Here is a 25,609-nt window from a genome sequence, read left to right on the forward strand (position 1 = left end):
TAAAAAAGGTTCCCCTATCCTCAGAATAACATTGATGTCTTAAAGGAGGCTGTTACAGCCTCCTGGATTCTATAATAATCATGGCGGGGTTTAAAGTACTCAGTGGAATTTTCGTTCAATTGCATCTTCGTTTCACGATTTACAGAATCTTATCTCTAATTTCAACCCAGACATAGTTTTATTACAAGAAACTTGGCTTTTGCCAAATCTGCCATTTTCTCTAAAGTATTTTAGAACTTTTAGATCAGATCGCACTAGCGGCCGGGGTGGCGGCTTGCTAACATTATATTGCGTCAAAAACAATTCATCGGGCGAAGTTGTCACACAAAATTCTACGACAAGACTGCGAACTGCTTGCAGTTGATATCGAAATTACACAGTCTGCTCCTCTCACTATTGCAAATGTCTACTTCTCAACAGGTGTCCGTACAACAGACGATTTAAGTGATCTTTTGAGTTCAACCAATGGACTGATTATTGCTGGCGATTTTAATTCACACCATGTTATTTGGGGTTACCGTTCAGATATGTGTGGGCAGCGACTTTGGAACTGGATGTATGTAAATGATGTACATTGCTGTAATAGTCCAGGCATAACCTTCATGCGAGCAGCTGCTAGGTCAGTAATTGATTTACCGTTAGCAGCAAATGAAGTAAGGGCCTCATCATGGGCTACGGTGGATTGCGGTACATCTAGCGACCACTTTCCAGTTACGTTTAATATAGAATCTACTCCCCTTAGAGTAACTACTTGTGAACAAAAATTTGTCAACCATAAACTCTTTAAAAAGTTTGTGAACTCCTCTTTTTCCTCAATAGCATCATCTCAGCATTCTGAACGTGCTCAACAAGCACTCTCTTCACTGCTAGATGCCACTGAGCGCTCAGTGTTCACTGTGAAAGCGTCTGTCCCTAACAAAATGTCATGCCGATGGTGGAACGAAGAATGTGAGAAAGCATTCCGTCGTAGAAAAGCTGCGTGGAAGATCCTTTCCCATAACCAGTGTCCCCAAAATTGGATACATTATAAATTTTATGCGGCTTCATTTAAAAAAACTATTCGTATAGCAAAGGATGAGTATAATGCTAATATGAATATTTATCTCTCTAATCCAATTAATCGGAAGGCATTGTATAGGTTCATGGAACGCAACCAAAGTTCTTCACCACATGTAATCGAGTCAGAGGTGTTATCACCCAATGAAGCAAAAGCGAAACTTGGACAAATTGCGAACGGTCTTGCTATTCGCTTTCAAGCGCAAACGGTGGCTCCCTTACTTCGACCTACACCACGTGCTGATTTCGTTGCAGTTGAGCCACCGGAATTGCATTGTATAGCGGCTGCTCTGAAACCTGCAGCTTCTGGGTGTGACGGTATTACAGTGGCTATGCTGAAACCTTTAGTGCAAGACCACAGCTCGGAGGTGTTGAATATTGTCAATTTTTCTCTGGAAAATGCTTGGTTACCTCAAGACTGGAAAGTTGCAAAAATTATGCTAAGCCTCAAAGATCCAAAAAAAAGGCTTTGATTTTGATAATATTCGGCCAACTTCTCTAACTTCAAATCTAGTGAAACTTATTGAACGCATAGTTCACCGGCGCCTCACAAACCATGTGATTACCCTGAATGCATTTAATGATGCACAAATTGGTTTTCGTCAAGGGTGCTCCATTTGATCGGCTCATACAGATTTGGAAAATAGAATTAGGTTAGCAATGAAGAAGAAAGAAGTGTCGGCATTAGTCACTTTGGATATCGTCAAAGCATATGACAGTGTAGAACACTGTATTCTGTTGAATAAGATAAACGAAATTAGGTCACCTTCTTACATGTTTGCATGGTTAAAAGAATTCTTAAGCAATAGAAAATTTTTCTGCACGAGAGGTTCTATAACTTTTGAAACTTATTACCAAACTAGAGGCGTGCCTCAGGGATCGGTGCTGTCTCCATTGCTATTTAATATATTAATGAGAAATATTCCTGTTGATCCAAATATAAAATTGTACGTGTATGCGGATGATATTGCCTTTTTCTCTTCTGCACGAGATGTTCATTCCTTATATCAGCTATTGCAAGCCTACTTGAATGCCCTTGAAGTTTGGCTCGGTAAAGTAAAATTAACTCTCAACGTGAAGAAATCCTCAGTACTCGTTTTCCCACCGGCACGCCCTCTTTATATCTCCCTTGCCTATTGCGGTTCACAAATCTCACAGGTTGAAGCCTTAAAATACTTGGGTGTATTATACCACTCCCAATTAGACTGGCGGCCTCATATCAAAAGTAATTGCCTGAAAGGTGAGCGAGCCCTTGGTCGCTGATTCGAATTAGCCATAAGAAATTCGGTATGCGTAGAGATACTCTTTTGTTTCTCTATAAAACTTATTTGAGACCAATTCTGGAGTTCGGCTGTGTTCTTTTCTCGGGCAGTCCTAAATACAAACTACGACCTTTGTTGCTACTGGAGAGGCGCGCTTTACGACTATGCTTGAGGTTGCCAAGAACAGTTTCAAATGCAGTCCTCTATTTAGAGGCCCGTGTACGTGACTTGAACTCTCGATGTGAGCTGCTAACTGTGCGAACCTTTTTAAGAGCACTGGAATCTCTGTCTGGAGTGGCTTCTCCCATTTTTATTACACACCAATCTCAGTTTATAGTCATTGGCCGCAATATAAGCAACCACAATTTGTATTTACTCAGTCCTTGCTGTCCAAAATTGCAGTTTCGCTTAGGTCAGTAAGACGCGTTGGCAATGTTCAAGCTACTTCCACACTGTGCTTTGACCAGTCATTGCCATCTAATGCAAAACACTTGACTACCACGGTAATAAAGGGACACCTTGAAGATTATCTATTACAATATCCACGACACGTAGCTATTTTCACAGATGCCTCACAACGAAATGAAAAAGCAGCAATAGGGATTTACTCCAAAGCACTTGATAGGAGTTTTTCTGTACGGATCCCTGATTACACACCAATATTTACTGCTGAATTGCTTGCAATTGGTTTGGCCCTTCAAAACGTTCCCGGTAATGTTACTCACGTAATCATATTCTCTGACTGCCTGTCAGTCTTAGCAGCATTAGAAAGTCCGAAAATGTGTCTTTTGAAACAAACCCTGATGTTTTTCCTTCCGATACACTTACAGGAAGTACGTTTTCAGTGGGTTCCGGGACACTGCGGCATCGCTTCTAATACAATGGCGGATTATTTAGCAAATTCAGCTCTCAGTGGGCCTGTTGCCGATGTTGTACCCAATATTATCTTGCTAAATATATCCCGTTTTGAACGATTTCAAACGTTAAACTCCTTGAGCCATGAGCCACTCCTTGTGACTACGGATTTTAACCATTTAAATTTCCATTGGAATGTCCGATGTTGTACCTCGAGGCAATGTGAGGTTTCCATGAAGCTCATGCGTTGTAGAATTCCGTCCCTCAATCTTTATTTATGTCGCTCTGGATTCACGCCGTCGAATCTTTGTGCGTCATGTAATGACGTGGAAACAATTAAACATTACATCCTCTCCTGCCCCAGGTATGCTACTCAGAGAAGACATTATCTAGAAATACCTCTTACTCTCCTAGGATTGCCATTTACAGTTCCTGTCCTCCTCTCCTTAGGTGCAAACGTCAAAGGGTATGCCCTAAAACCGGTGTGTGACTTACTTCATAATTATAATATTGCTACTGGGAGATTTGTGTGTTAGCGCTGATCTGTCTGAATTGTACTTTTTCTTCTTATTATTATTTTTAGTAATTTACAATTTTATTCCTTTTTTTCGTTGCTTTCTATTACATCGCCTCAAAATTTCAAGTTATTTCAGCAACACTAGTTCCTAATTATTAGGTTATCTATATCATATAGTCAAATCGACATTATCAAAAATATTATGTCACCTACAACGAATTCTGGCCAATCCCCCACTGTGGGTGTGTGCCATTACAACGAGGGAGAAGAAGAAGAAGAAGAGTGCTGTGCTGTGCTGTGATCATCCTCAGTGGTGTGGACAACTGCTGTACTGTGAACATTTCCCGTAACATCTCTTGGTGGAGGTGAATCTTTCGATCACCGTCACAAGCTGGATCTCCGCAGCGGCCGACGCATCATTACCACCACTATGACTACTGACGCCGCTACATCTACTGCCGCCGCACCTGCGGTCGTCATGGCCCATCCCCGTGATCCCGGAACCTTCTGTGGGACCGACGACGTTGATGTCAATGACTGGCTGGCCCTATACGAACGAGTCAGCAAGCACAACAGGTGGGATCCCACACTTATGCTCGCTAATATCATCTTTTCCTTGACTGGGACAGCGCGGGTGTGGTTTGAGACCCATGAAGAGGACCTCACATCTTGGGATATCTGTAAGCAGCGGCCCCACGACCTCTTCGGAAAGCCCATTGGCCGTCACCTCGCCGCCAAAAAAGGCGCTCGCTTCTCGCGCGCAAACGTCCACAGAGTCTTACATCACTTATATACAGGACGTCCTATCCTTGTGCCGCAAAGTCGACCACGCCATGCCTGAGGAGGATAAAGTCGGCCACATAATAAAAGGCATTGCCGACGATGCTTTCAACCTCCTTTTATGCAGGGATTGTTCCATCGTGGACTCTCTACTACAAGTGTGCCGACGTTTCGAACAAGCGAAAGAGGCGGATATCCCATCGTTTCGACCGTATACCGCACACGGCTGCCAGCTCTTCCTGTGTCGACCTTCCGCCTCCTCGACCGCCAACTAATGACACTACTTTTAACCGCATTATTAATATAAACAGCGCGAACACGAAGACAAAGGACAAGATAAAAGAAAGCCACAGTACAAGCGCTGACTCACAACTATGCCTAAGCCCTTTACTCCAAGGCCCAGAAAAAACAAACATGAAGAAAACGAAACAGTCACGTGAAACAACCCCTGGGTTCACCTGCTGCACAAAAAATCACTTAGAAAAGACACTTCTTTGCTTGAAAGAGCGGCTTTCTTTTATTTTGTCCTGTGGCTTCGTGTTCGCGCTGTTTATATTAATAATGAATAAGTACCAACTCGCCCAACAAAGTACCTTGGTAAGCCATATTTTTTTAACCGCATCGTCCGCCAAGAGCTCGAGGCAATGACTCCTGCATCTTCACTCTCGCATACCCCCGACAATACCTTGGCTACAATATCACTCATTCAGGCTGTTGTTTGTCAAGAGGTTGCCAATATGGGTCTTCCTTCTACCTGCCGCACCGACACCGTGGATTCAGGACCTGCCCCTCCAGTAATTGCAGCTGCCTCACCCACCGCCGGTTTCTCGCCCCGATATCGGTACCGCAAGCCGAATGAGTGGCGTAACCGTGACAATCGTCCCATCTGCTTTACTTGTTCCCGCGTTGGCCACATTTCCCGTCACTGCCGTAGCCGTTGGTACACGCCATCTCGTCAATTCACCTACGTCGACCGCCGCGGAGACTATGCCCCTCGCTATACCTCACCTCGCCCCGACCAGACCACTGTCGACCCCGTTGTCCCTGCTCGTGCTGCCAACCGTTTACCATACCCGCAGACCCGACGCTCCCGTTCTCCTCTTCCTCGCCACCGTTTGTCCCCGTCCTATTCCAGCCACATACCGGAAAACTAGCCAATACAGCTCCCAGAGGTGACGCCGCATTTGTGACCCGGACTGAAAAACCTGTGCTGACCCCTGCCCTACAAAATAATCGCATCGACGTCCTTGTGGATGGTGTTCCCGTTTCTGCTCTCATTGATACCGGCGCCCAACTGTCCGTTCTCAACTCCTCATTTCGCTGTCGCCTCAAAAAAGTCCTTAATCCAGTCGTCTCGCCCATAGTTCGCGTCGCCAATGGAAGCCCTGCTGCCGTGGTTGGCATGTGCACAGCGCGAGTTACCATTGGTGGTCGTCATGCTGCAGTGTTGTTCACCGTCCTTCAAGAATGCCCCCACGACGTTATCCTTGGCATTGACTTTTTAACAGCCCACTCTGCCCTCATTGACTGCTCTACCGACTTACTTCTCTTGGACCTTCCGCTCTACTCTGAAGACCCCTCCTGCTCACCCCGCCTTCGATCAGCACAGTTCTGCCGCCTTCCTCCTGAAGCTGCCGTCTACATCCCTATGTCACCATTCCCACCCGTCCCAGACAGCGACTATCTCGCGCGTCCCATTACTGATGTCATCTTGCAGCGGCACGTCACCCTTTCTCATCTGATTGTGCATATCTCCCAGACCCCTACCACTCTCCTGGTCCTTAACTTCAGCTTATCAACTCAAGTTCTGCCCGAAGGAATTTCACTAGCAGAGCTGTCGCCGATGACCGATTGTGCCATTTCAGCTCTGACTACCGATAATCCAAATGCCGTCCCTGCAACACCTCCCTCGTCCTCTACATCGCGCCCTGATCCTGTTAAAAGCATGATTGCAGCTGATCTCCAGCCTGAATAGGCTGCAAAGTTAGAACAGCTTTTGCTCACCTACAGCGACCTTTTTTACTTCGGTACCCGCCCATTGGGTCAAACCACAGTTGTCAGTCACCGCATTGACACCGGTGACGCCAGTCCTATTCACAGGCGGCCCTATCGTATTTCGCTTGCCGAGTGACGCGTCATCCAAACAAAGGTCGACAAAATGTTGGCTAACGACATAATTGAGCCTTCCAGTAGCCCCTGGGCATCCCCTGTTGTGTTGGTCAAAAAGAAAGATAACAGTTGGAGATTCTGCGTTGACTATCGTTATTTAAATATTTAAATAAGATAACCAGAAAAGATGTATATGCTCTTCCGCGTATAGACGACGCGCTTAAAACTTTGCACGGAGCCAGCTACTTTTCGTCCATCGACCTTCGTTCCGGCTACTGGCAGATCTCTGTCATCGAGAAAGACCATAAAAAAGCAGCGTTCATCACCCCTGACGGCCTTTATCAATTCAAAGTCATGCCTTTTGGCCTTTGCAATGCCCCAGCAACCTTCGAACGCATGATGGACTCTTTGCTCCGAGGCTTCAAGTGGACCACTTGTTTGTGTTATCTTGACGATGTAATAGTTTTCTCGTCTACATTTGAAAGCCATCTCCGTTGCCTTTCTACAATCCTAGCGCTTTTTCGCCGCACGGGACTGCAACTAAACTCCAAAAAGTGCAGCTTTGGTCACCGACAAATCAAAGTCCTTGGTCACTTGGTTAATGCTGCCGGCGTTCGGCCTGACCCCGACAAGATTCGCGCCGTCAGAGATTTTCCCACTCCACGTTCATCCAGCGATGTCCGAAGCTTTATTGGCCTATGTTCTTATTTCCGACAATTCGTCCCGAAATTCGCAGCGCTAGCTCGTCCTCTCACCAATCTCCTAAAGAAAGACGTTTCATTCTCCTGGGGGCCTGAACAAGTTGCAGCTTTCTCGGAACTTATTGCTGCTCTCACAACTCCACCCGTCTTGGCCCACTTCAACCCCTCTGCCAATACTTAACTCCGCACAGAGGCAGGTGGCCATGGCATTGGAGCTATACTTGCCCAGCAACAACACAGCCACACAAGGGTGATTGCGTATGCCAGCCGCCTCTTATCTACGTCCGAACAAAATTACTCTATCACAGAGCGAGAGCGCCTGGCACTTGTTCGGGCTATTACAAAATTCCGCTCTTATTTGTTTGGCCGGCATTTTACTGTTATAACAGACCATCATGCCTTGTGTTGGCTTTCCTCCCTCAAAGATCCTACAGGCCGTTTGGGGCGCTGGGCACTTCGATTACAAGAGTATACATTTTCCGTCGTGTACAAGTCCGGCCGGCTTCACCAAGATGCAGACTGCTTGTCCCGTCATCCCGTCGACTCCCCTAGTCCTGCCGACTCTGACGATGACGCATGTGTCTTGTCTGTGTCGGCCTTTTCTAACATTGCCGACGAACAATACCACGGCCGCTCGATGGAAGCGCACTGGGTGCGGCCTGCTGCGTCGCGCCGCCGTCAACGGGCAAGCGCGTCCTTGGGGAGTTTACAGTTGCGCCCGCTATTTCTGCTGAGGGCGTCACTGTTCGCGGACACGCCTCCGCCGGGGTCACCGACTCTGAGCGCGCGGTTTGCTTCCTCCTGGACGTGTTCGCCTCGTGTCTGCGTGGTAAACGCACTTATTTCTGTGCGTGTGTGCAAGCACGTTAACGTTGAGACGGGATGCGTTTGTTTTTTAAGGCAAAGGCCGTTCTAGGCTCATGGAGCGAAAATCCTTGCGCAGAAGCTGTGCCTATAATCTGTGCGTCGCATCTGCGCACTGCTGTGTCAGTCGCAAGAACGGACGCCCCAGGAGGGAGATTAAGAATGAAAATGATTAATGGTAATAGGTAATTAATAAAAGTTATAAATAGACATTGATAGAGGTAATGACTAATGCTAAATACTAATAATGGGTAATAATGACTAAAATGATTTGTAATGGCCAGTATATCAAATACGACATGTAATGACCGCAGTTGATTAGAAATGAGTAAAAGTGCTTAGCAATATGTGGTAATTACTATAATAGCTAGGCATGACTCATCATTACTGCTAATGACTACGAAATGACCAATAAGTGAAACGGCGACATGTAATGACCACTGCTGATTCTAAATGAGTAACCTGCTTAGTTATGACTGGTAAGGGCTACAGTGACTACGCAGGCAGACTCATCATGACTGGGAAACGACCAATATATCAAACGACGACTTGAAATGACGAAATGTGGCAAACGATGAGAGGCAAATGATAGGAGAAGGGTAGGCTTTCGCCGTCCTCCGCTTAAGAGACATCTAAGATACCCTCTAATTTTATCTGCTGAGCCCGCTTCAGGCAAAGGCAGCAGCGACGAGTGGAAATGCACTCGCTTCCTCTGGAATGAAAGCGGCGCTGAGGTTAAAACGTCCAGATGCTGAAGCATAATGCCCTATCAGCTGCCATTGAATTTGCTACAAGGGACAGCATATTGGACTTGTTGGTGATTAATTATAGGTTAACAGTGGAAACAACATGACAGGAACAGGAGAAGAGGACGGGACAACTGCGCTAGTTGTGTCGTCCTCTTTTCCTGTGTTCCCGTAATGTTGTTTAACCTATTTAGTTATCAGGGAGCTGGCGAGTGAACTAGGATTTTTAACGATGTGTTGTGAAGCAGATAAACACGATGAGATGGCACCAGAAGCTTTTCTCGCAGGTTATGTTGCGAGGACATATCAGAAAAAGCTACGAAGGGCTTTTTTTTATATAAGCATACAATTTGTTCTAAATTTTGCCGCGATAATCTGAGTGGCCTTGCAAGCAAAGGAGCCTTTGCATACAACATTTGTTTATGCTCTTGAGACTGTTTGAGCCGATGCGATAAACTGCAGCGCCACGTTCCACAGAAAATCCGGCGCCCATTCTGTCGCCGGAAAGTCGGAAAAATACCTCTCTGGTAAGAGGCACTTTAGTTGGTGATATGGCCAGACACCTTTGGCGCAATGAGAACACATGACATGTTCAAAGTGGCAGGAGCTGCAAAACCAGAGAGAGTCAATAAGATGTAAGGGTGAAATGGGAATTATTGAAAGTGGGACCCTTAGATCCCAAGTCAGGCACACTATACTCCTATAGGGCACGTTCGTACGGCTTCGGTAGAGAGGAGCTTCATATAGCTAGTGTAGGGCGCTATTTTATATGATGTGGTGGCTTAAGGCTGTGTTCTAATGATATGCGACAGATGCAGAAATTACGGGATACGGTGAATAAGCAGTAGCAAAGTGCGGGTACTCAGCGAGGCTCTGCAAGGAGATTAAGGAACCCCAACTTTGTTTATCACTACCAGGTTGTTGCTTAATTTATGCAATATTTGGTAATGGTTTTGAGGCGACATGTCAGTCGTGCAAGAGCCTGTTGCAGAAAATATGCGTCAACTGGACCAGTTACAAGTTAATGAAAAACAAGGACAATGGAGGCTTGATGTACCCCGCAAAAGGAAGTAATCAAGCTTTGTCAGCTTACGAGCACCTTCATTAACAGGATGATGAAGTCTGAAGAGGTCCAGTGAAGTAACAAGCTGTGTAAATCTTTTATTTCATCATTGTTCTCTCACTGTACACAGTACCTGCAGCTAATCTATGAAAACAATGATCGTTCCCATGCAGAGGCGCTATGCAAGATATCGTTAAGTTGCTGCCCCCACTGCTAGCGAGCTGGGCTGGGAATGTGAACTCAACAGTAGAGCGACGTTTATGGCTATGGAATAAACCTCTCTCAAGAAAGGTTTTCAATCTACGATTGGTAATTTTCTTCCTTTTTTTGTGTGTGGCCATTTAATAAGCGTACTCGGCTGCAGTGGCGCTCTGAAGCGTGAACATTCTTGTGATCGCAGCTAAGAGTTTCATAACAGGAACACTCGATGCGCATTCTTCCATTGAAAATTACAAACCAGCAAAATTGTATGGGTTTGCGAGCAACCAATAAAAATAGTAATAAAAACTTTCGGCGCATATGCATAGCACCTTGAGGCAGACCTGCTCTATGAAGCGCGCTTATTTCGGTCATGCAAAAGGCGGAAAGCCATGACGGATAGCAATCTGGCATACAAAGATTAAGGTCTCAAACTGAGTCGAAGACCCAAGGTTATTATCTAGATTTAACCTAATAAACATCTTCATATTTTCACCGTAAAATTTGTCAGAATGATATAGAAAGGTTGGTTATATGTCGCATTTTCACAGAGGTTGCTCACAGTAGGACAATATATTTTTATTGGATAGCGCTGTCAGCTTAGAACAGGTTGACATTAATTTGTGTATAAAATCTGTATGCAGGAATGAGTAAATGGTATGAAAATGACACACGGAATTCGCGACATAGTTAAGTGGTTATGCATTAGGCTACCATGGCAGCTGAACAGCTTCGAATTGTTCACAGCCAGGTGACATTCTCGTGTGACAAAAAACTTGATTCGAATGCAACATCACAGTAATGCGAGCTCTCCAATCGAGTGGCCTTGAACCACCGTCACATTAAGTTTTTCGGGGTACACTCCAGTATACATTCATGCCGAGCAAGCGCTAAGTGCTGACATGGTCACACTAGACATGACAGTATATACTAATTCGTCTTGCCAATTGTGTGAAGCGGAGCTCTTAAATTGTTAAAATAAAAGGCTTCTACCACGCCGACGCCTCCCTGAAAGCGCAGCCAGGCGCAGCTCTCCGCGCGCGGCTGTCCCCGAACGGTGGCGCCGCGGCGGCGGCGACGGGAAGTAGGCGCCCCCCGCCGGTTTCGGGCGACGTAGCAGGCCGCACCTAGTGCGCTTCCATCAAGCGGCCGTGACAATACTTAGATCCTTTGCTCCATTCCATTATCCTCCGTCTGACCTGCGACCGACCTGATCCATCTCTTGTCTTATATGTACTCCACGAGAACACCCTATACCGACACAATATGCGACCCGACGGCGCAGACCTTTTGCTCGTCGTTCCTCAACATCTGCGTTCCACCATCCTTGGCCAGTTTCATGATGCTCCAACGGCTGGCCACCTGGGTGTATCTCGCACATACGACAGCCTGCGCCGACGCTTCTACTGGCCGGGGCTCTACCGCTCCGTCCAGCAATATATTGCCGCTTGTGAATTGTGTCAGCGTCGAAAGAAGCCCACAATTTTACCTTCAGGCCATTTGCAGCCGATCCCCATACCCACTGACCCGTCTTCCCGTGTAGGTGTAGACCTTCTTGGGCCCTTTCCAGTTTCCGCCTCAGGGAACAAATGGATCGCCGTCGCCACCTATTATGCTACGCGGTATGCTATTACCAGAGCCATCCCGACCAGCTACGCCACAGACGTCGCTGACTTCCTCCTAGAAAACGTAATTCTACATCATGGTGCCCCTCGTGAACTACTCACTGACCGAGGCCGCTGCTTTCTGTCGCGAGTGGTTGACGAAATTTTCCGTTCGTGCTCCGTCCGTCACAAATTCACCACAGCTTATCACCCCCAGACCAACGGCCTCACGGAACGCCTAAACCGTACCCTCACAGACATGCTGTCCATGTATGTGTCTGACGACCACCGGGATTGGGACGTTCATCTACCCTTTGTGACATTCGCCTACAATTCATCAGTACATTCTACCACGGGATACTCCCCATTTTATCTGTTATTTGGCCGACACCCGTTACTGCCCTTCGAAACCTCACTACCCGCGCCAGACGTCACCAGTACTTACGCCAGTGATGCTGTAGCCCGCGCTCATGATGGCCGCCGGATAGCTCATGTCGGCTCTCTGCATTTCAAGACTCCAAATTTCCGGTACGACAGTCGCCACCGTGATGTCCACTGCACTCCTGGGTCACTCGTCTTGCTGTCGCTCCCGTGCCGTCGCGTGGGCTTGTGTGAAAAACTTTTGCCCCGTTACACAGGCCCTTACCAGGCCCTTACTTTTGCCCCGTTACACAGACTCTTTAGTATCAAGCTATTTAGAAACCCCTCGGTCTCTCCTTTTGTATGGCCTTTTCCTAAAGCGCATTCTCTTGCTGTGCGTGTGCAATGCGGGTTTTTCGCCGCCGATCACATTCTTCGAAACACAAGTTTCCGGTTTTCCAGCTTTTTGCACGTTACCTTTTTTTTTTTCTGCCATCTTAACAGTACCGGTCCCGTTCGTACTGCGCTAGAAGGCTCTTCTTTAAAACATTAGCCTACTCTTTCGATGTTCAGTTTAGACCCGGCCAACACATATCACCTAAAAAAGATTGTGCACTGGTGAAGGCCATAAAAACACAACACGTAGACCTCAATGCGAAACCACAGAAAACTAACAGCTAGGCAAACCAAGCAAAAAGCGTCAGGTGTGGTTCGCTGTTATCTAACTGCGCAACAACCGGCGAGTGGTTCTTGGGCTGTAACTGAGTAACATAGGCCGAAACATAGGCCTTCCTTTCACAACAGCGCCAGTCAGAGTGCTGAGCTAAACTGCTTGAAATGCAGCGCAGTTTGCAAGCAGAAAACATTTGTCGCCCTGTCTTTGCTGAAAGCTGCCGATATGTCACCAACTGCGTAACCCATGACGTGCGCACCGGCACCTGTTCACGAGATGCGCATTTCAAGAAACCGGCCGGCGCGGTCAGCAAAACTACTTGAAATGCAGCGTTTTCCGACAAAATAACGTTCCTCACCTTGCCGCCCTGACAAACTACAGTAGTTTCGCTTCGAAGGCCAAAAAAACCGTAACACGGTAACAATACGCAGTCCGTTCTCATGAACAAACACGCAGCCCGCGTAGATGGCCTCGCTCATTGAAGTTTACTTTGGTCGCGCCAGCGGAATCCGCGCGCGCGACCAGTGCTGGTGGCGCCATCCATTTGGTTATGATGAACTAAACTTATCAATCATCCGTCATTTCCTGGGGCCAGATATCGCCGAGGTGTCCGTTTTTGCACAATCTTTTTTTATGCATATGTTGCGGCCCGCGATAATATATGCACCTGCGAAGTTTCGCTATACCTCCGCGCGCCCCAAGACGGAGTAGAAGGAAGGCGCGTATTTAGAAAGGCCAAGAGAGACGCAGGAGCCCATCAGTATTAAAGATTAGCGGCAGTGTATGCGTGCAGAGTTCGACCATTTGTGCTGCCTTAGCCCGCCGAAATAGCCTTTTCTTTTTGTTCAGTAGGCGTCGAACCACAGGACATGGGATTTGGATGGGAGATACGCTTCTCTACTAATTACAAATCTCATTTTTTGTTCATAAAGACGTATTTTCTTCAGTAGTCGTTTTAGTAAATAATAATCATCGCTAGGCATGCTTAGTGATTTCTAATAAATTGTAGTCGCTACGAGGCGTCGTTAAACATAGCAAGCATTGCAAGTCATTAGTAGTCATTACGAATCATTAATTATTAAGCTGTTTAAGTTATTTCTAATCAACTGTAGTCGCTACAAGACGTTTGTAGACATATGGTTCTACGCGAGTCATTATTGCTTACTGTACCATCGACTAATCATTATTATAACCTCTTTTAATAGCTAAAAATCACTATAAATTATTTTTAATTCCTTAATCTGTCTTCATACGGTGGACATTTCCTGAGGACGCGTCCGGCGGTTACTTATGCCAGTTCATCATGAGCCTAGAAAGGCTTTCGCTTTAATGGTGGGAGGTCGAGCAAGGAGCCTAATGGTCATCCAGGGGTCTAGAGGCGACTTAGGTAAATAGTGCGGTGAACTGAAACCTTATGTGAAGAAATACTGAAGCGATTTGAGGATACTTAGATGCAGGTCGAACGAGACGAAAGGAAAGCGCCGATGAGGTACCATCGTTGCCAAAACGGCCCAGTTTACGGCATTTCTTCTACGGGTGTACAGTGTAGACCTGAATGCACTCTTCAAAGCCACGTTGTCTCGAAAGTAGAGACAAGTGCTCTTCATGTCAAAGGAACTGTAAGTGATATAATGCACAGCTTACAAACAAAGCTCGTTGTTTGGACGGCACATTTCGCACTGGCGTAATATGTCGTGCTGACAGACAGGAAAATGTTATTTCAGTGCAAGAAAGTCATAAATGATGATAAAATGACAGTCTTTTTGCCGCACAGGCTTCCTGCGGATAGCGAGTATGAAAAAGCAGTAACAAAGAATACAGAACAATATGCTTCAGAATGCTGACACAGTTCACAACACAGCTGATGGTTATTTAATATGCCATGGACGCAGGCGTTTCCACCGAGGGCTCATCATTTATATAGGTATCGAGCTACCGGGAACCCTTGAATCCTGAACTGGTTCATAAAGCTCCGTTAAAATGCGGGATTCTTATCTGTGTTTCTTGGTCTCCCGCATAGTGTAGTATATTATTTAGGAATGTATGCAAAATGAGTACGTCTAACCAGGATTCCGATCCAAACCGAGCACTGTAGTGCTAGCTCGCAGACATTGCACTCGGCATAACCGAACTCAATTGACCATCATTGTTTCTCTTTTCTGCAGACATTTTCCCCGCCATTCTTACAAGAAATGCATGCAGAAAAATGAACAGCACGGACAGCATTCCGAGAGAGATAAGGGGTATATTTGAGGTCAACGTGATACCAAAAAACGTGCATCCCAAAACACACAAGGCTGAAAGAGAAGCAAGATCGATAGTACACGAAAAACGTCTCCCGGGTAAATAAAACATTTTATACGCAGACGTGATCATATGAACGATGCGGAGAGGGTGCCAGCGTAGTCCCAGCCACGTAGGGCAGGAACAGCCAGCCTTCACCAACTCCAAGCCCTTTACTACTGCACAACCGCAGCGGTGCGATACTAACAAGAGAGGAGGAGGTGCTGAAGGGTGGTTGTTCCTGACTCTACGGGGCTGGGACTGGTAGGTCAACGCCGCTTCCAGTGGGGGCTAGCCAGCCACCACATTTTAATCTGTTGTGGGCCGTTATTGCACCCGCCACCGCTTAGGTGGTGGACGACGGCTGTTGCGGCACGCGTCTTTCTTTGCCGCTTCTTTTATGCGAAGCATACTAGCCGCAAAACCGAGCTCTTCCTTGCTGCGCCGCGCGTGGCCGCGTAGTTACCACTTGACCTACATCGGCGCACCACGTGATATGACGTCACAACAGCTGTGAAAGCTGGGGCTCAACTCGTGCGCTCGCTTGCGGACGCGCAGCCTCCGCCGGCGGCCTAACTCCCGCTCCTACCGCTAGGAGATACTGACGTCACGCAATTGTATAAAAGGCGACGCACTCGTTGAGTCAGTTCAGAAGCGAGATGTCGGCCAGGGAGAGGGCGGCTCGCCAGACCGCAAAGCGCGAAGCAGCTCGGGAAGCCTTTCACCGCTCTTGTAAACAGGCTCCTGGGTGAGGGGACGCTCTCAGGTACTCAGAGGGAAGGGCGGATCACTCTCCTTTGTAAGGATGAGTCGAGACGCACTGACCTACGAGCCTGGCGTCCCATCACGCTCCTGAACGTCGACTACAAGCTCATAGCCAAGTGCCTGTCCTCTCGATTAACCTCCTTTCTTCCAGACATTATAGGTCCATACCAGGCTTGTAGTGTTCCTGGTCGTTCCACTCAGCTTCACGGTTTTGCCCTTAGGGATCTTTTCCTCTGGGCTCAACATAGAAATCTTCAGGGTATTCTTTGTTCGTTAGATCAGGAGAAGGCTTTTGATGTTGTTAGTCATTCCTACTTATTCCAAGTCCTGGAGGAAGCTGGTATAGACTCTGATTTCCAGCGCATGGTCAGAGCTCTATATACCAGGCCAGTTTCAGCCGTTACTGTGCTAGGACGCACCTCCGAAGTTTTTGACGTGGGCCGTGCAGTCAGGAAGGGATGCCCCCTATCTCCTGCCCTCTACGTGCTCGCATTTGAACCCCTGTTACAAAGGCTCTCTCGAGACAGTCGCATAGCTCACTTTCCGCTCCCGCCAGGTTCTCCACCAGCTCCCATTTTTGCCTATGCAGATGACCTAACCATTGTCGTCCCGGATGAGGCTTCTGTCTCCTCCGTTCTGGATGTCATGGAGGTGTACTGTAAGGCGAGTGGGGCTAAGGTTAATAGGTCGAAGAGTGCCACCCTCTATTTTGGGTGTGCACCATCCAGTCCTCAGCCCGCTCATGGTCTTCCCGTGAAGGCTGAAGTCCGTCTCCTTGGTTTTTATTTCAATTCACAAGGCCTTTCAGATAGGAATTGGTCCTCTGCTCAAGAGAAAATTGAATCGAGGGCAAGAGAGTATGAGAAGCTCTTGTGTCCGCTTACGGCTCGAGCCACTATCACTCGGTCCCTCCTGTTCTCGGTGCTGACCTATGTCGCTGGCGTAACACCTTTGTCAGCACGGACGAAGCTTCACCTGGAGCGGATCCTTTTCCGTTTCTTGTGGAGTGGAGCTCCTGACAAGGTCAAAGACTTGTGGTGAAGCTGCCTAGGGAGAGGGGAGGCCTCGGCATCTCCGACCTTGGCATCGTAGCCTCAGCCTTGCACGTCAGGTGGACCCAAGTGGCATTGAACTCGGACATGCCTCTGACTCAAAGCCTGACTTCGTTTTTTCTGAGTACTCGACTCCGCCTTTTCGCCCAGAGCACATATTCTCATTGCGTGCCACGATCGGGCTCTCCTTCCCTTTTTATGCTCAGGCAGCTACATGCCTTGAGCGTCTGCGTAAGGAGGAGGCGGACATTGATGTGGTTTCGGTCCCCCTAAAGGAACTAGTTAGGCTTCTGACTCATAGTCTCCCCCCTCACCTCCGTCTTTATGACCTCGCTAATGTTAAGCCCAGCTGGCAGTATATCACAGCGGATTTTTTGGAAGCAAGCAGAGCGTCCTTTATGTACCGCTTCGCCAGGGGAGTCCTCCCCATTAAGGCGCCGGCGTTTACACGGACCAGCCTGCGACCAACTTGTCCGACTTGTGGTGGTAGAGAGGACACTGTGCACATATTCTCGCAGTGTCTCCTTCCTGAAGCGCTTCTCCGTCGTGTAGCTAACCTCTTCCAGCTTCCGAATATACCGTACCAGACCGTGCAATACCTGAACCCGTTGCCAGGCATGGCCGTTAACCAGTTCGTCCTCTTGCTCGTGGAGTGCGCGTACCAAGTATGGCTGGCACGCTGCGCGGCCGCATACAACAGCAGAGTTCCGGGCCTCCATTAAGTAATTGCAAAAGTACGGAAAGAGGTCTGGTTCTGCCTGCAGCGGGAACGTCGCATTCTTGGCGAGCAGAGGTTCTCGAAGATTTGGTGCGGACCGTCTGTGATTTTTTCGGTTAAGGGTGGAACACTCTCTGTGTCATTATGATTTTCTCACAGGGATTGGTTGTCCTTAGTGACACTTGTGCTGTCATGAAGGTTCGCCTCGTCGGCTCGATGCCACGATGGCGCTGCAGGCCGTCTTTGCGTTTGATGACACTCACTCCTGTGAGGGCATCACGCGGCGGCCCCCTTGTGCGGGTAGGACCCTCACCTCGAACAAAAAAACTCTCCCAGACCCCACTTGGCCCTGGGGGGGACTTTGCCGGAAGTGTTGAATGGATGATGATGGGCTGATGAGTTATGTGTGACTCTGGGGCACGGCACCTCCGGGTGTCAATCCCCCTCCCCATCTGACAACGGCAAAGTTACAAACAGCCACGGAAACGGGAGAAGAACGAGAAGTACGGCTTGCAGCTAGACGGTGTATTTATTGGTTTGAGAAAAATAAAGGAAGAAGCAGAGTAACACATGAGTTGTTCTTGTCTATGAAATGGCTAACCAGGTATAGCCAGGTATTGTCTTGTCTATGAATGGCTAACCAGGTATAGCCAGGTAATGTTTAATGTTTTAGGCTAGTATGCTTTGCATCTAGGCTTAACCATAAGCTAAGCCAGACCAATTTTTTCTTTCTTCTCTACTTTCACTCTTCTGTCCGCACGCGGCAGCGAAGGTGGCTCAGCTACAGAGCCAGAACAGGCCGTGCATTTTCTTTTCCTTCTTCCTACCGCCACAACAACAACATCGATAATAACAACAATAATTTGTTCAACGAAAGGTAAGCCTTGTTTTGTGGATACCTGACAGCTCAGTGGAGGATTGGAGGCAGGTGAGAATGAAAGCGGGAAGAAAGAAATGGGAGCCGTAGTGGAGGGCTACGGAGAAATTTCCACCACCCCAAGATCCTTAACTTCGACCGATATCACACAGCACACGGATGCCTCTCGGATTCGTGTTCATCGAGAGGGAGAGAGATAGAACTTTTATTTGTCCAAGAGAGTGACTATCCTGCTCTTCGGGGTTAGTCCCGGAAGGTGGGACAGTCGCCTTAGTTGCCGGCTTGTAGTTCCTGAACTCTGAGGCATCCTCGGCGAGTGGAACAAATTCTCTTCGGTCTCTTGGGTCACAGCTTAGCAGAAGGGTCTCCCATGTGTCTTTAGTTATATTTTTAGCCTGCTTGGTGACTTCACACGTTCCCATATTATGTGATCTTTCCTTACTTAATGAACATAGGTCTGATCGTATTTTCGGCCATATATGGTTGACTAGAACTGGGTTCGGGTATGTATTTGTCTACAGCTTTCTCCATGATACTGCTTCCTCTTTGCCTAACGTGGGGTCTGGAGGTGGTAGGACCCTCCTGCTCAGTCTGTAGTGCATTGTTATTTCGCTATAGCTAATCAGGTCCTCTTGTTTGCCTTGCTCCGGTGGCACTCCTCCAACCCGGTGTGCGAAATCTCGGGCTAGTTTGTTTGCCGCCTCGTTTCCGGGCACGCCTGCGTGGGCTGGCGTCCAAACAAGGATGACGTCTCTTTCTGATTCCTTTTGATTGAGGATTCTACCCGCGATCGTCGCTATGACTCCAGAGGTGTAACTCCTGACTGCGCTATTGCTGCCACTGACTATGTATGTTGCCTCAGTCTAAGCAAGAGCCAATGCTATTGCAGTCTCTTCCCCGGTTCGTATCGATCTTTTTTTTAGAGAAACTGCTGTAATCATTTCTCGCTTGCCATTGACTACGACTGCATTCATTTTTCCTTTGCCGCAGTATGCAGCGTCTACATATGCAATTCCATCTGGAATTTCTGCCTCGAATCTCCATGTCCGTGTTTCTGCCCTTTTCTCTCGTCTTTGCTTATAGTATTCAGGTGCATGTTCTTTCGTAATGGGGGAATATGGATCCGTTTCCGGTCCTCCCCTCTCATTTCCTCTGTCTTGTCCCAGTATTCCTCCAGTTGTACCCCTATTCCCCTCAATACGTTCCTTCCACCTTTAGTCTTCTCTAGCCTTCCTTGTTGTGTAGTTAGTGCAGCCTCAATTATTTCATCTAATGTGTTGTGTACTCCCAGCATAATTAGCCTGACCGTGGAGGTACTTGCCGTGAGGTGTAGTGCTCTTTGATTGTATTTTCTGATTATGCTATCGATCCTATCTTTTTCGGCTTTCTTCAGATATAAGTTTGACATGACATACACGACCCTGCTTATTACGAAAGCTTGTATGATACTTAATAGGTTGCTTTCTTTAAGGCCTCCTTTATCATTGGATATCCTTCTTATAAAGTTTGTCGTTTGTATAACCTGTCCTTCCAGTTTATTTATCGTTTCTCCGTGTTTGTTTAGAGGACCATTCCTAGCACCCTCATTTGATCCACGTTCGGAACTATTTGTCCCTCCACTTCTATATTCACGTCCACTTCTTTTTGCCTTAGGTGTTTCGGGTTGTATATAAACAACTCCGATTTGTCGGAAAAACATTTCATGCCCCTCTCTTTTGCATATTGTACAGTGTTGTTTGCTGCCTCTTTCAATTTGTGCTCGATTTCAGCATCGCTACCTTCGTTATTTCAAATGGTTATGTCATCCGCATATAGGCTAAATGTTATGTCTTCTATTCTCCTTAGCATTTCTGGGCGTCCATGCATGGCTATATTGAAAAGTGTGGGTTAAGCACCGCTCCTGGTGGTATGCCTCTGCTCCCCGGTTCGAATATCTGAGATTCTATCCCCTGGTATCTTATTTTTGCTTTTCTCTCGGTTAGAAAGTTTCTTTGATATTCATACATCATTTCCACTACATTTAGTTCCGTAAGACACTGTAGAATAGCATCGTGTTTTACGCTGTCAAATGCTTTCTTCAGGTTCAATCTTAACAGAACTTTACCATCTTTTGATCTTGATTTTACTATATCATGGTGTAGCTTGAGCATAATGTCTTGCATACTAAGATGTTGCCTGAACCGTATGAACTCCCGGGGCTATAGCTCATTTTTCTCCATGTATCTGGCCAGTCTTATCTGAATCACATGTTCGAATAGTTTACCTACACATGACGGGAGTGATATTGGTCTCAAATTATCGATCATCGGAGGTTTCCCGGGTTTGGGTATTATCACTAACTCAGAACATTTCCATTGCTCTGGGATATCCTCTGTTTCCCCGCATCTCTGCATGAAATTAGTTAGCTCCACTATCGAGTCGTTATCCACGTTCCTTGGCATTTTGTTTTCTATCCCATCCGGCCCTGGGCCGATTTCGTCTCCAGTGTACGGATTTCTGCCACCACTTCAGCTACTGTTATGGGGTCATCTAGACACTGGTTTGGGTGTCCTTTGTAGTGCTCTAATTTATCTTTCCTTACTTCTCCGATATATGTATCTTTAGGTTCTTTAAGGAACTCATCATTGCAATTTTCACGATGGTGCATAGCTTTTATCAACTGCGTTTTAGTTTTCTCTCTGTCTAGCAGGTGTCGCATTATGCTCAATGTCTTAGCCCTACCCATTTCGTTTTCCATTTGATTACATCTGTCTTCCCAGTTTTGCTCGCGTAGGTTTTGTGCGTGGTCTTCTATTTCTTTGTTAAGCTTCGCTATTCTCCTTCTAAGATACCTGTTCCATTTTTGATTTTTAGGTCTTTTTTCGAGACTCTGCTTGGCTCCCACATTTCAAATAGCCGGCTGTCTACCACCTCTGGAGCATCCTTCCTCTGTACACTTTGGTGTGCTCTTGGACGTCTAGTTTAGGCCTGTTACACCACTCCTCGTTGCTTTTTATGGGTGGAACTTACTTGGCGGTTCTCCAGTCTCTAAACGTGTCCCACTCAATGATTTTGCTTTTCTTGACTTTTCGCGCTTCCTGCCCTTCTTCTGTATTAATTACTATAATATAATGATCACTGCCTAGGCTTAATTCCAGATAGTACCATTCTAGACCTTCTAATGTTGTTTGAAAGTGTGAGGTGCGGGGACGTATCCTTATTGACTATTTTCTATCCTCGTCGGGCGGTCTGGGTTGTTATTCAATGTGAAGCCTTGCTCCTGAATATCTTCCATAGTTGCCTGCCTTTGGGGCATTGTCTGCTCTAACCATTACTTGATGTTGTACATTGAAGTCACCTACTAGTAGTAGCTGTTGCCCATCGCATGTATTTTTAAGCTTTTTTATTAGTGCTCGGAATGTGAACTTTTTCTGCTTTGGCGAGCTGCAGACGTTGAATATGAAAATATTCGGCTCAGTGATGCTTCCGGCAAATACCTCCACAACACGTTTTCTATGTCCCTGGATCCTGTCTCGTACTCCAGAGCGCCACTTTTCTTTTTACTAGCGGTGTCACTCTCGTTCTGTCTCCTTTGTTATATGGAAAGCTTGGTATCCTGCCAATTTCGCAGGACCCCCTGTTTCCTGCAGCGCTATTGCCAGAGGTTGGTTTTCTAATGTTTTAAGGTGCTGCTGTAACACTGGCCTCTTTCTCCTAAAACCTCTGAAATTCCACTGCCAGATTTGATTGTTAATATCATTCGTTCTGTGTATCTTGTAGCTTACGTATCACTTCCTCTGAGTTTTGCTGCCACCCTTTGTTGGCTGCCAACTCCACCTGTATTAGGCTAATATTCTCTGCCTGTTTTTGCATTCCTTCATTTACCATCTGAATCTGTGCATTTATTTGTGCCTTCATTTGTTTCATAAAATCTGTGAAGTTTGTGATCAGACTCTCTAGCTTCGTGAAACAATTTTCCAAACTTGTGACCCCAGTTTCCAGGTCTTGCGAAGAACCGCTGTCACTGTTTTTGCGTTTTGCCGGCGGTGGTTGTATAGGTCTCATGACCGTATCACTACTAGCTCCCGACTCGTTTTCTGCTACTGATCCTGCTGCAGCTGTGGGTTATTGCGTCTGTGTTTGTGCCAGTGTTGGATTCTGCTCTTTTTCAAGTCTATGTATAGTTTCGTCTTGCTCGGTAGCGTCCGTCGTGCCATCTTTGAGACGTTAAATAAGTTAATTTGAAAAATCGCCGCGGTTTAAATGCGTAAAAAATTGTTTAAAGCTTGTTAAAAGGCGATTGTTGCTGAGAGCTGTCTCTGAACGCAACATAAAGGTAACATACACACACAGAAGGCAGGAATTGATTGCGGTGAAGGTAATTGTATACAGTCCAGCCCACTTATAACGAACTTGATCGTCACGCGCCATTTGTTCGTTGTATCCAAAGTTCGTAGCAAGTGGACCACCTATAGTACGGGCAAAAAGAGCAAGCGCGACGAAAGTTAACTTTATTTTTGAAAAAGATGCATATCTGCTTCATCAAAGCTGATCGCATCACTGCCGTTTCTAATTTTTCCAGCTCAGTAATATGTTCATCGGCAAGGCCTCTGCTGCACACGAGTTGCGACGCGATGTAACTGATCGCGGTTGAAGCATTCACAGCAACCGGCGGTAGAGCAGCATCCTCGTCATCGTCCTCGTCGGTCTCTGGGCAGTCAGGAAGGGCTCGAACTTCACGCACAATAGCTTCGTCAGTGCATGGCTCCGGAATGCCGGCGTCGTCATCAGCAGAAACGAAATCGTCCCAGGCAACGTCAGGTGCGGCCAGCTGCGTGTCAACGACGCGTTGCCGCAAGTCCTCGTGCGACCGGCCTTCCGGTGGGTGATCTATGGCGTCCTCGGTGCCTGGGCCTATGAAACCCGCCTTGCGGAAGAAATTTGCTATGCACTCCGCGGTGAGTTCCATCCACGCCGCTTTCAACATCTCCACAGCGGAAAGCAAGCTGATGCGAACTGGCATGGCAGCATCAATCGCGATCAACATGCGTTGGATGACGCGCCGCCGGTAGCACACCTTGAACGCATGAATGATGCCCATATTCAGCGGCTGAATTTTGCAGGTTGAATTGGGAAGCAAGAATAGCACTGTCACCGCACTCAAGGAAGGCTGCACATGGTGCGCACCAGGCGCTAGTCAAGCCCTTGGGCTCGCGCGTTGAAGCAGCCTTCAACTCCCCGATCTGGGAAAGACGCGGATGCGGCAACGATGTGAACGCAGTGCCATCGCACAAAAAGAATCGACGGCGCAATGCCCTCAGCGCGGGGTGGCATCGGAGCAACAAATGGAGGACCGATTTGAGCCGGTAGAGCAGACGCCTGACTTTCCGGATTGGCCGACGCAGATCACGTGGATGCATCACAGCGACGCGGGCGGCGCCACTTTCTCTTTCGTCACCGCGCGCGCGCGCTTTTTCGTTTTCATTTTTCAACGCGCGCTTTTTCTTTTTTCACTTTATTTTACCCGCAAAGGAGCGCCGGGGGATACTTTGTGCGCTCTGTGTTCGCGTCGTGTCAGGGGAACACAAAGTGCGCGAAATTCGCCTGCCGCGGGTTCGCAGGCGAGCGAAACCGCGCCAAACACCGCCGGCTCGGTCAACTACGGGAGCTCGACAGCTTTGCGTTCGCTCTAACCGAGTGTTGAGGCCATAACAGTTCGTTCTATGTGAGACACTGTGTCATTGCCCCAATATATATTTGACGGTAGCACCACCCTCATTCGTACTAAGCGAGCGTTCGTTATATCTGCGGCTGTTATAAGTGGGCTGGACTAGTGTAACCGTTGCCATATCGTCACATACCCTGGCTGTATTCGCGGCTGGTTTTGCTGCTGTTAAGAACAAAAAAATATGGTATTATGCAACCTAAAAGGGACATACCCCAGGAAATATAGTCGTAATTTATGTGAATGTTGTGAATTTAAAAAATAGATAATTGTACCTACAGGAATCAAACACATGTCTTACAATCAGGTACGTGGTGTTATTTCATTGCTCCACACAGTTTTTTTTTTTCTGACTGGTATGTTTACACGTGGTATGTGCAGAAAAGGCCATGTATACAGACTATTTACAAAACACTCACATTGCTGAGCTGGAGAACGGAAAACATAACTAAAAGTCAGGCAAAGATAAACACCATGTCACCAGTGAAAACCAGTCAGGTTGAAAGTCAATTTCTTCATAAATGTCCGTCAGTTGCGGCATCATTCTGATAAAATGGAGTCTATGTGGAACAACGGGTTCAGCGTTGCGATCCAACATGCGTGTCTTCCACAAGCTATGAAGTCCAATAAGGAAAAGCATGTCATATGGTTCGTAGTTAGATTGTGTAACAGAAAATAACGCATACTGTACAAATTTAGAACAAAGTCTTTTTTTTAGATTTCATTGTAATGCATCCCAAAAGACAATTGCGTCTTTGCAATTAATGAAAAGGTGCTCAACTACTTCAGGCACATCACACAGACGGCAGTTTACAGAAGATACAAAAATATTTTCCTATTGAGCAATGTGTTAACAGGTAGTGCTTCTGTATGTAATTTAAAGAAAAATGTTTTCGTGCAAGAAAAAATCTCCATTTTACGCACCCTCTTTAACTCATCATGACCATTACGATCAAAGTATACAGAACGATACAGTGGTGGCGGAAAAAGCATTGCTATCAATTCCTTGCATAGTATCTTGGGCGAAACAGAATATAAGTACTCATTAGAGAATCGTACTGTCAAAAACCTCACCGAAGCATAAACTTCCTGCATAAATCCTAGTAGCTATGGGCGATCAGTAAAATCTGAAAAAACCACTAAGCCGTGAAGCAGATTCATGAAATTAACTTGCAGGAATGCTCTGATAATCAGATGTTCACAATCACGAAAATAGAAAAAACGAGCAACTAACTGCATCACATGCAGCTGCACTAAGCCGAGCCCCCCTGCACAAATAGGTCTGAATAGGTTGTCACGTCGAATCGGTTCGAAATTTGATGACCAAATAAACGTCACAAATATTCGGTAACAAAGCTGAATGTAATGGCTAGCAAAGTGGAGGACCAGAAGCACGTAGTAATTTTTTGTTGCCTGAAACAT

At 46.8% G+C, this 25,609-nt stretch overlaps 2 pseudogenes; both read right to left on the minus strand.

Annotated features, from left to right (window-relative positions):
- Positions 1-20,633, minus strand: part of LOC146195059 (uncharacterized) — a 54,375-nt pseudogene extending 33,742 nt beyond the window's left edge.
- Positions 20,634-24,635: 4,002 nt separating this feature from the next.
- On the minus strand, positions 24,636-25,609 carry LOC146195061 (uncharacterized; annotated as a pseudogene).

The sequence above is a fragment of the Amblyomma maculatum genome, chromosome 3, assembly GCF_055883805.1.
Source record: "Amblyomma maculatum isolate TAMU_Amacu chromosome 3, ASM5588380v1, whole genome shotgun sequence".
NCBI classification, from domain to species: domain Eukaryota; kingdom Metazoa; phylum Arthropoda; class Arachnida; order Ixodida; family Ixodidae; genus Amblyomma; species Amblyomma maculatum.